The following is an 11395-nucleotide window of genomic DNA, read 5'->3' as shown; positions in this document are numbered from 1 at the left end:
CATCAGTAGACTTTTTATTCCCACCCACTGCCATTGTCCCCAGAGTGTCCAACACCACGCATGTTTTGGTTTCGTTTCTTAACCTCTTTTTTTTTTTTTTTTAAGATTTTATTTATTTATTCTTGACAGAGAGAGAGAAAGGCAGAGACACAGCCAGAAGGAGAAGCAGGCTCCATGCAGGGAAACTGATGTGGGACTCGATCCCAGGTCCCCAGGATCATACCCCAGGCTGAAGGTGGTGCCAAACCGCTGGGCCATCGGGGCTGGCCCTCTTAACCTCTTAAACTTGGATCATTTTCGCCCCCTGTGAGATGGCCAACCTAGGCCTTTTAAATTACTAAAAGTGTTCCACCTTCAGGATTGCAAACTTTCAAGTTCTTCATTTTGATCACAACTCTTTACCTGCCCCACTCTTTCATCCCAACTACCAGCTCTTAGACCCATCCCTTCTTAGACCCATCCCTTATTCACCTAAAGGCCTCTATTGCTCATCCTCATCTGGGTTTGCTTACCTTCCTCCCCATCCCACTCTTTTTTTTTTTTTTTTAAAGATCTATTTTTATTTATTTGAGAGAGAAAGAAAGAGAGAGAGCAGGGGGAGGGGCAGAGGGAGAGGATCTCAAACAGACTCTGCATTGAGCAAGAAGCCCAATGTCAGGCTCAATCTCACGACCCTGAGATCAAAATCAAGAGTTAGATACTTCATTTCCTGAACCACTCAGGTGCTACATCCCTCCATCCCACTCTTAAAGCATTCATCTTAGAGATGGGTTTCAATAACACTGCAGATTCTTTCATTCCTTTCATCTCCTGCAGTGCCTTATATAAACCTCATTTTGAATAGCCCCAAACTATTCCACTTCATTCCAACACACCAGTATTGCTAGAAAAGTCATGAAATTTTACAGCTAGAACTTCAATTGAAGATTCATGATTTCATCTTTCATTGAATTCCCATTAATTTCCTGAAGGACTTCTCTCAAGCTTTGCAATCTGAACTTGAAAAATAGTTTATCTCTTGGAACTTCCATTTCGTTTTCTGTTAAGCGAGGAAGATGGGCTACAGCAGTACTTCTCAAACTTTAATAGGTATAGAATCATCTGTGATGTTTAAAATGTAGATTCTCATTTGGGTCTGGTGTATCTAGTGATGCAATGCTGCAGACCATATTTTGAATAGTATTTTAAGTAGCAGCAAATGAGCTGAAGCTTACTTTAAAAAAATAATACAACAACCCTCATGAGTCTAAATCCTGAGTCATAACTTCGCCATTCTCACTGTCATCAGATGACTTAACCAGGATCTACAAGCCATCTGTAATGAGCCTCTTCCTCAATTTTTGCCCTTTCCAGTAACTTTTCTGTCCTGACCCTTTCTCTCTTTTCTTTTCTAGGTTGCTTTTTCTACTTGCCTCTATTCTGTCATTCTATCCCTTCTTGGTGACTTGAGACCTTGTTCTCTTCAGTTAATTAATCCCTCTCCACTGGCTCTTTTCCCATCTGACTGCAAATACTTTTAGGCTGGTAGCCTGACAAAACCATGCCTTGTTGGGGTTAGTTTAACAGACAAGTATCTCAAAGGAGGGTGCCATCTCTACCCTTGGTGTCTTTCCAGTTCCATATATGTAGCTAGGCATTTCTACCTGGGTGGCTGGCAGACCCTCAAACCCAAGCACTTTAGAAACCACTCATCTTCACCCCAACAGAGCAACTTCTTGCCATATTTTGTTATTTTTTCTTATTCCTTCCCCCCTCTTACTTGCATACATATCCAATTAGCAAATTGTGTTGATTTTTACCTTCAAAATATCTATTTGGGTTAGTCAATTCTCGACTGCCTTTCCAAAGGAAAAGTTCTTTTTTAAAAAAGCTTTGTACTGAAGATATTCATAACAGTGCTATTGATAATAATAACAAAATTGTAAATAAATGCTCGAAACAAGGAAATGAAGAAGTAGGTGTAATTTTAAATGTTACAGAATGTTAAATTTCTATTTTAAAGATATAACATTTTGCTGAATCCAAAATGTCAGTAGAGGGATCCCTGGGTGGCGCAGCGGTTTGGCGCCTGCCTTTGGCCCAGGGCGCGATCCTGGAGACCCGGGATCGAATCCCACGTCAGGCTCCCGGTGCATGGAGCCTGCTTCTCCCTCTGCCTGTGTCTCTGCCTCTCTCTCTCTCTCTGTGACTATCATAAATAAATAAAAAAAAAAAAAAAAAAAAAAAAAAAAAAAAATGTCAGTAGATATTTCTGGGTGTTAGAATTGTGGATGATTTTTACTTTCTTCTTTTCATCTTCTACATAGTCTGAAACTGTTACAATGTATGTGCCACATTCTACAGAAGCACAAATGTACTAGATATAAAGATTCCCAGATGAGGGTGAGGCACATACCACATAGGCAGATTTTACAAAGAGAATGAAGGAGAATCTGCCTCACAACCTCAGGCCCCTTAGCCAGGCCAAAGATATGAGAGTAAGAGGAGGGAAAAAGATAAAGAAGTTTCTTTGGAGAGCACCTGTGCTCTGAGTTCCTTGGGTGTCCTCTGACCCCAGAACCCCAAGAATGATGCCTTAGTAGAAGGACTTGGGAGATCCTCCTGCAGTATGGCTGACCCAGAGTGCTGGTGCCTGGGAAAGCTGAAGCTTGAGTCTGCCTGCAAATATAGATGACAGAAGGGTTGACAAGGGGCATTGGAAAGGAAACCGGAGAGGATTCTGGCTTGGAAGATCTGATGGGGGCCAGATATGGGAAAGAGAGGGTTGTTTTGAACTAGAGGGGAACTTCTGGATGTCCAGGGGGTTCAAAAAGGAGCTGCGATTGGCCGCCTACATATAAAGATAAATGGACCCAGCAGAGAACCATTGATGGACCAAGTGGCCAAGAGAAGCAGCATCAGCTTTAACCATCTGTCAGGCTCGCCAGAAACACCAGCTTTAAACATCTGCTAGGCCTAGAAAGTATTAAGCCACTCATTTTTACCTACCCTCTCTATTCTAGCCCTCCACTGCCCATCCTCCACCTTGGCTAGGGACAATTTTGAGCCAGGAGTGATTAGGAGGAAAAGCCAACCATGCTCCCAATCCCTTTCCACTAGAGGCTTTAACCTGAAACCAGCTTAAGCTTGGCAGATTAGAAATGATGCAGTGATTAGAAATGGTGCAGTGCTGTTTGGAATTTTTATTGTTTTAGAACTGGATATTCTAATTTCTGGAGTGAGAATGCATTTGTTATTTAAAGTGACCATAGCAGTGCATATCATCTAAGGAACAGAGAAGCAATAAGACCTGTCAGAATTTTCAAGTAGGGGCAAGAAATAGTGGGAGAGGAAGAATCATATTGTAGTTTTACCACAATCTGTTCATCATGCCTGTTACCAGAACCCAGATGCCTGCTTCCATCATTTTTTGCCCCCACAAAGGTAACCACTATCTAATCTTCTAGCAGTATAAATCGATTTTGCCTGGTTTTATACCTTATAAAAATAGAATCATTCAAGTTGTACTCTTTTCTGCCTGGCTTCTTCCTTTCAGTAGTAGGTGAGGTCCATGCATAGTGTTGCATGTAATTGTAGTTCATTCATTTTCATTATTATACAATGTTCTGTAGTGTTAATATGCCACAAAATATTGATTGTACTGTTGACAGGCATTTAAATACCTTCCAGTTTTTGCCTATTACAAGTAGCACTGCTTTGAATAGTATATTACTTTCAACAATTGAGGGAGAGTGATTAAAAAAAATCTCTTGCAAATATTCTTTCTCTTCCATTCTCTCTCTCTCTTTTTTTTTTTTTTTTTATGATAGTCACAGAGAGAGAGAGAGGCAGAGACATAGGCAGAGGGAGAAGCAGGCTCCATGCACCGGGAGCCCGACGTGGGATTCAATCCCGAGTCTCCAGGATCGCGCCCTGGGCCAAAGGCAGGCACTAAACCACTGCGCCACCCAGGGATCCCCTCTTCCATACTCATTACTACCACCCCAGTTCAGGATTTCAGAAACGTCTTCTTGGACTATTAGCAACAGCCTCCTAATTGATATCCCCATGTGTAGTTCATCATAAACACTGCCACCAGGTTTATAGTTCCAGAACATAATTCTAATCATGCTGCTTCCCTAACTCAAAAACATTGTTTTTCTCCCCATTGCCTTTCAACCAGAGCCTAAGTTCCTTAGCTTTGGCATTCAAGGCCTCCTCCCTGCATTTGTATCCTAATCTAGAATATTTGTGAGTCTTAGTCAAGCTAGGCCATTGCCATGTCCTAAACACAGGCTCTTTTTTTTTTCTTCCCCTGCTTCTTTTCATGCCACTCCCACTCCATGTTGCATCGGGGTACCACTCACGCTGCTCATAACTAACATGCCTCTCAGAGTTCTTGCCCTCCTAAGCTAAGCACAGATAGACTTCTTCCAGCAGGCAGCTTACCTTTCCTATGACCCAAGGTAATTTCCCATTTACAGTGGTCTGTTGGACTCTACCTTATGTATCATGAACTGCCTCATGTTAGTATGGCTTTTTTTTTTCTTTTTTTTTTTTTTAAAGATTTTGAGAAAGAGAGAGCACAAGCAGGAGTAGCAGCAGAGGGAGAGGGAGAAGCAGGATCCCTGCTGAGCAGAGAGCCGATGCCAAGCTCAATCCCAGGACCCTGGGATCACAACCTGAGCCTAAGGCAGACGTTTAACCGACTGAGCCACCCAGGTGCTCCTGTTAGTATTGGTTTTATTCATGTTTCATCTTCCCCACTGTGGTGGGACCCCTATCTGGTTCATCTGTGTGTGTCCTAGAGCAGCCAGCCATCTTCTTACCCATAGAAGGGGCTCAATACATGTTTGTTGAATGACTTTGGAGAAGTTGTTTGAAAATGTCTTCCTGATTTTTACCTCTGATTCCCACTTTTTTTTTTGTATTTAAATTTTATTTCCTTTATTTTAAATAATAAATTTATTTTTTATTGGTTTCAATTTGCCAACATACAGAATAACACCCAGTGCTCATCCCGTCAAGTGCCCCCCTCAGTGCCCATCACCCATTCACCCCCACCCCTGCCCTCCTCCCCTTCCACCACCCCTAGTTCGTTTCCTAGAGTTAGGAGTCTTTATGTTCTGTCTCCCTTTCTGATATTTCCTACCCATTTCTTCTCCCTTCCCTTCTATTCCCTTTCACTATTATTTATATTCCCCAAATGAATGAGTGATTCCCACTTCTTTGAGTGAATTCCCCTCAGGCTCCCTGGTAATTTGAGCTGGCTAGTTCAAGAATATAGTCCTTGGTGTCTGATGCTTTTGATTCTCAAGAAATAATGATAATTTCTCAATGCCACCCTCTGTAATCATTACCACTTAGACCCCCCCTGTGTCTAAAATATTTATGTATTATGCATATATTGTTCTATGAACTGTGATGACTAGAATGAAATTTGCTATACCCCTGTAGGACATCATTCCAGAATTTTTAATCTTTTTAAGATTTTATTTATTCATGAGACACAGAGAGAGAGAGAGAGGCAGAGACACAGGCAGAGGGAGAAGCAGACCCCATGCAGGGAGCACGGCAGGGGACTTGATCCCAGGTCTCCGGAATCAGGCCCTGGGCCAAAGGTGGCGCTAAACCGCTGAGCCACCCAAGCTGCCCCAGAAATATTAACCTTGAAAATGTTTTAGATCTGTTGTCTGGTTGAGTTTTGAAAGTTGCCTTTGTTTCATCACTGTGGACAATTGCACTCTGGGTGAAGTTTGGGGATCTCAGCTAAGGTCCGTCATGTCATTTCAAAGGAGAAAATCAGACTGGAGCACTCTCTTGCTTTCCCATTGATAACTGGCTTCTCAAGAACTAGTTCCTAAATTAGTGACTGAAGATATTGGTTATAATGATCAGAAATCTCATTCGTTTGTTCTCTTCCCCATTACCCCACGAGAGCCTGGTTCATTCTGAGCATCAGAGATGACTTACTTTTGTGGTAAGAAAATAGGAATTAGTGGAAGCCAATTAGGAAACCTCAAGGAAGAGGAAGTGTCTCTAGGCTAAAGGGAAGGCTGTTAAGTCTTATTTCCTCTCTGTTCTTAACTCACTGTCTTGGTGCCTAGCCAACTTCTATAACTCCCTTTCCCCACCTGAGCAGGGGACTGGAATAAGGGTAAGGGGGAGGGTGATGAGCAGAATGAATAAAGTTAAATAACATTCATAAGGACCCCAATATGATAGGCATGAAAATTTTACCAATGAACTGATTGTTGCTTACAGTTGCCACCCCCCTGTCCACAGCTGTGGGTGAGACTGAGTGTGTGTGGGACAAGGTGGGTAAGAACTGGCTTCTCTCCAAGTTAAGAAAATAGACTTTCACTTCTGAACAATAGCGGAGTGCAGTGCAGCTTGGTGTAATACTTGGTTTCCTTCTGTACTAGGGAAAGATTGAAGCAAAATAGCCAACAGCCAATCCTAATTCATCAGTGGCCCCCACCTCACAGAGAGAAGCTGAGTTCAAATCTACTAGGTAGCTTATTTTCACTGTAGTGGTTAATATTTTTTTCTCTGTGCCTTAAAGGTGGGTACACCATGCTTACCTGTTTGAGAAAAGAAACCAAGGTCATGGTCATCAGGCAGTCTGTGGCAAGGCTCAGATTGTAATTCAGTGTTTCTGACACTCAGAGCAGAGCCTGACCATGTTTAAGACTCCAACCCCTTCCTTCCCCTTCTGATTTTTCACTGGAACATTGCAGTTCTCTCAAGCTATGAAGGGCTTCCTGTGTTATCATGCCTAAGGGGAAGTTGTATGTTAAAAACCACCAACGGTTAAGCCCAAGCCAGCTGGGGTCTTCCATTGCTTCTTCCAGTATTCTGGGGAGACCCATGAGAACTCTTGATGTTTCTCAAGATCCTAGGGTTCCAGAAACAAGAGATCAGTTGAGCGCTCGGTCTTCATTTCAGTGGAGTTTGGGAAAACAAGAGAAACATCAAATATTTTAAGAGGGTACTACTGAAGTTGTTATAGCTAAAAATCAAGGGTGAACTGAAAACTAAAGATTCTGGCTCTAAAAAAAAAAAGGCTTTTGCTCTACAGAATTGCGGGGGGGGGGGGGGTTTCCTGGGTAGTTTTAATTAAATGTCCTTTGGGTTAGGCTGATTCAAGTTAATTCCCTTTCAAATCAAAGGACAGTATTCTCATTACTGGTGATGATTTAATGGAATCCAGGCACAGAATTATATTGACTGGTAAGGAAAGAAAAGAAAGGAGCATAAGGGAAATGACAGTTGTGTCATTGCTCTGCTCTGTTGACAGACATCATGTTGTACCCACCACTGGTACTAAAGAAGAGAGAACCACACTAGATGTTATGGGCAAGGGGGCAGGGGAGTGTTGCTTTGTTGGCATCTGATCAGGTAAAGGATTTGAAGGGCTTTCACACATGCTTCATGTAAGTAACAGAAGCACACTCCACCCCATGCTGTATTTGTCCTCTTTTGCCCATAAATTATAGAACTGGGGTACAGAGAAATCACTCTTCTCTTCCTCAGAGGCTCACAGAATGACCATTCCCAGACAGCCAGCCATAGCTACTGGGGTGCAGGAAGAGCTGCAGCACTGAGAATACTGTGAGAAAGGTACAAATAGGTAAAGCTACAAATTCAGCCAGGTTCTTTCCCTCAACCCCCTGAGGAGCACTTGACTGGTAAATGTGGCCAGGGAGCTGGGCAGAGATCTACTTCCCTCCTACTGTTCACCCAAGCTGTTATATCCCTAGCCCCATCCTGGCCACTGCTGACCCCTGGGGTCAAGAAATCCTAACTCTCCTAAAGTACTGTATTACCAGTGTTTATGGCTAACTCAGGGCATTGTGTTTCAACATCCACTAATACCACATGGAAACACAGACAAGCTTCATTTTTTATATTCCTTGGCTCACTGAACTGCCAGCAGAGCAATTTAAGCTTAGGGCTAAATTCTTATCTTGCCTTTAAACACCATGTGATTCAGCATGCCTGCAGTCACTGGGAATCTACGCTGCCACTTTTTACCTTTGCCTTGTGGGTAACCCCAACCTTCCACCTACCTCCACCCCCAGGGGAGAATGTGGGCCTTGCCAAATGGAGGCCCCCAGGAGATTTTCCAAGACTCACAAGATGTCAAGTCATCTCTAAAATTTTTCAAAAAACCAGAAAGTCATTTCAAAAAGTCTACCTTGGTGGCCCCACAGAGAGGAAGATGAAACTTTCCACACAGACACAGCAAGTCTGCCCCCATAGGCCTGTATTAAAGCTGCAAGAGCATTGACGACTCTGGTGAAAGCTCCTCAACCCAGGGGGAAGTCCACCTGGTGAGTAGGTTAGCTGCTGCTTCGTACCCAGTGGCACATATTCAGTCTGCTTCCAGGGGATTTCCCTCAGCAGTGGCATCAGCAAGGGGTTTGTCTTTCTGAAAGATTTCCCAGCGGAATTCATATGCCTATGTGGAAAAATATCAAATTCTAATATAAAATCTCTGGACTTTTAGGTTTTTGAAATTTGGATTTCTCATTTATTCACAAATCTCTTCAAATAAAGAAAAAGCATAACAGAAAACTCAAGTCATGAGCCTGCATATTCACTGAGTGATGCTAGACATTGTTTGGCATTGAGGACACACGGGAGAGCAACATAGATGTGACCACTGCCCTCAAGGAGTCTGATGTTACATTGTCTTCCAGTTTGTTTGAAAAATGAGGCTGATTCTTTCCAGCAAATATCCTTAAGAGTATTAAAATGCATATACCATCCAAAGCCCAATGACTCTTTCGGGCCCAGTTTAAATGCAACCTCAAAAAGGGATCAGGATTTCTCTGAACATGTGAAATTGTCATGGCCTACAGCGTGTATGATTTTAAATATCCCATCACTGCATGGCAGTGAATACTCAGAGGTGCCTATGGCAGTCATATCTACATGGGAAGGAATGTATTGTGGCTATGAAAACATTTCTCAGTTATTCCCTTTCTTTTTACAGTTTTCTGTTCAATTTAACAGTCATTTACTGAACTTGAATGAGCCAAGCCTCTTACCAGAGGTGTTAGAAGATACAGAGATGAAAAGTACCCAGCCTCTGTTCTGCTAATCTTCGGTGAAGTCAAGACACGCAACTCTTTAAGTTAAATCATATAATTACCAATATTTGACCATTTTGACCTATAAACATGGCCGTTCCATTTGGTTCAGGCTAATAAAAGATTCAAATTATGTGCATTGGACATATAGAGGGGAAGAGATCAATTGGTGGACTTAAACTTCTTAAAAGAGGGGATGGGGAGGGGGATCCCTGGGTGGCTCAGCGGTTTAGTGCCTGCCTTTGGCCCAGGGCGCAATCCTGGAGTCCTGGAATCGAGTCCCGCGTCAGGCTTCCTGCATGAGCCTGCTTCTCCTTCCTCCTGTGTCTCTGCCCCCCCCCATCATAAATAAATAAATAAATAAATCTTTTTAAAAATCATGAAAAAAAAAAAGAGGGGATCAGGAATGAGTGGTCCTCGAGGGAGGAATAGGAGTATGGGGGAACTAGGAGAACTTGAGGAGTGATGAGGCAGTGCTGTTCAGAGCAGTGCTATGGAGCATTCCTGGGAAAGAAAAGGGCAGATGAAGCAAAAACACAAGGCTGAAAACAGAGGTACAGGTCAACTTGTAGAAAACTCTGAACTCTAAGCAAAAGACTATTTTATTCAGTAGCACAAGGAAATCTGGACAGAGAAGCAACCCAATGAGATCTTGCTCCACAAGAGAATTATTTCAAGAGTGTGGATCAGCAAGAAGAGACTCTATTGTGCCAGATGAGGCAAACTGTGAAAAGGCTCTAAATTCAGAGTGGCATGGCAAATGAAAAGCAGATATATTCTATCCCATAGGAATAATCAACAGGATTTGGTGACTGACCAGACAGGAAAGCAACAGCAACTGTTTCATAAATACTTGTTATATGCTAGGTACTGTGTTTAGTGTCTTCTCATTTAATCCTCACAGCAGCCTCCATAAAGCGAATCTTACCCAAATATAATAAATAAGGGAATCCAGGCCGATTTAGGGAGTTTGCCTAAGGTCACCTATCTAGTACACAAACTGTCACAAATGGCATTTACATTCATTAAATGGCATTAAAATAGAAAAGGATGCACTTTTTTAAAGATTTTATTTATTTATTCATGAGAGACACACACACAGAGGCAGAGACACAGGCAGAGGGAGAAGCAGGCTGCATGCAGGGAGCTGGACGCAGGACGCAGGACTCGATTCCGGGTCTCCAGGATCAGGCCCTGGGCTGAAGGTGGCACTGAACCACTGAGCCACCCCGGCTGCCCAAAAAGGATGCACTTCTAACCCTTATGCTATAAGAGATTCATTCATTCGACTAATATTTATTGAATACTTGATGTATGTTCAGCATTATTCAAGTTGCCTGAGCTATACTAGTGAACACAAAGATTCTTGCTCTCACGGAGCTTAGTTGGAGGGAGTGGAGGGGGAAGGGGACAATATAGTGAACAGAATTACAAACTACAGAACAGAAAAGAAAAAAGTAGAATAAAGAAAGATCAGGATTATACAGGGACAGAGTGAGTTTTGGAGAATTGAAGACTGCATCAAGGTTTTGGCTCTGAGGACTTAAGTTGGTACATGGGATAGGAACTGGCTTGGTGTGAAAGAGATGAAATGGTGAGCTTGGTTTTTGTGTTTCAACAATTTTAATTTTTTAAGAGTGAGAAAGCATGCATAGGGATGAGAAAAAGAAGCGGACTCCCCGCAGCAGAGAGCCCAAGGCAGGGCTCAATCCCAAGACCCTGAGATCATGACCAAGGAGAAGGCAGACACTTAACTGAGCCACACATCAACTAACTGATTAGCTCTGTTTTAAACACAATGGGTTTTAAGGTACCATGTGTCTCAATGTAAAAAAAAAAAAAACAGTCAACTAGATAAGACTGTGCTCCATGGGGCACCTGGGTGGCTCAATCAGTGGAGCCTCTGACTCGATTTAGCCTTGGGGATCAGATTTAGCCTTGGGTCCTGATCCCCAGGGTCTCTGGGTGTTAGGATTGAGTCTTGCATCCGGCTCCACCCTCAGCAAGGAGTCTGCTTGGGATTCTCCCTCTCCCTCTGCCCCTCCTTCACACTCTCTCCTTCCCTCTCTCAAATCAATCAATCTTTTAAAAAGAGAGCGTGAGGGACACCTAGGTGGCTCAGTGGTTGAGCATTTGCCTTTGGCTCAGGTCATAATCCCGGAGTCCTGGGATCAAGTCCCACATCAGGCTCCCTGCATGAAGCCTGTTTCTCCCTCTGTCTGTCTCTGCCTCATTCTCTGTGTGTCTCTCATGAATAGATAAATAAAATCTTTAAAAGCAAATAAATAAAAATAAAAAATAAAAAGAGAATATGCTCC

The sequence above is a fragment of the Vulpes lagopus genome, chromosome 6 (genome assembly GCF_018345385.1).
Source record: "Vulpes lagopus strain Blue_001 chromosome 6, ASM1834538v1, whole genome shotgun sequence".
Taxonomy (NCBI): Eukaryota; Metazoa; Chordata; class Mammalia; order Carnivora; family Canidae; genus Vulpes; species Vulpes lagopus.
This window is presented reverse-complemented; position numbering follows the sequence as displayed.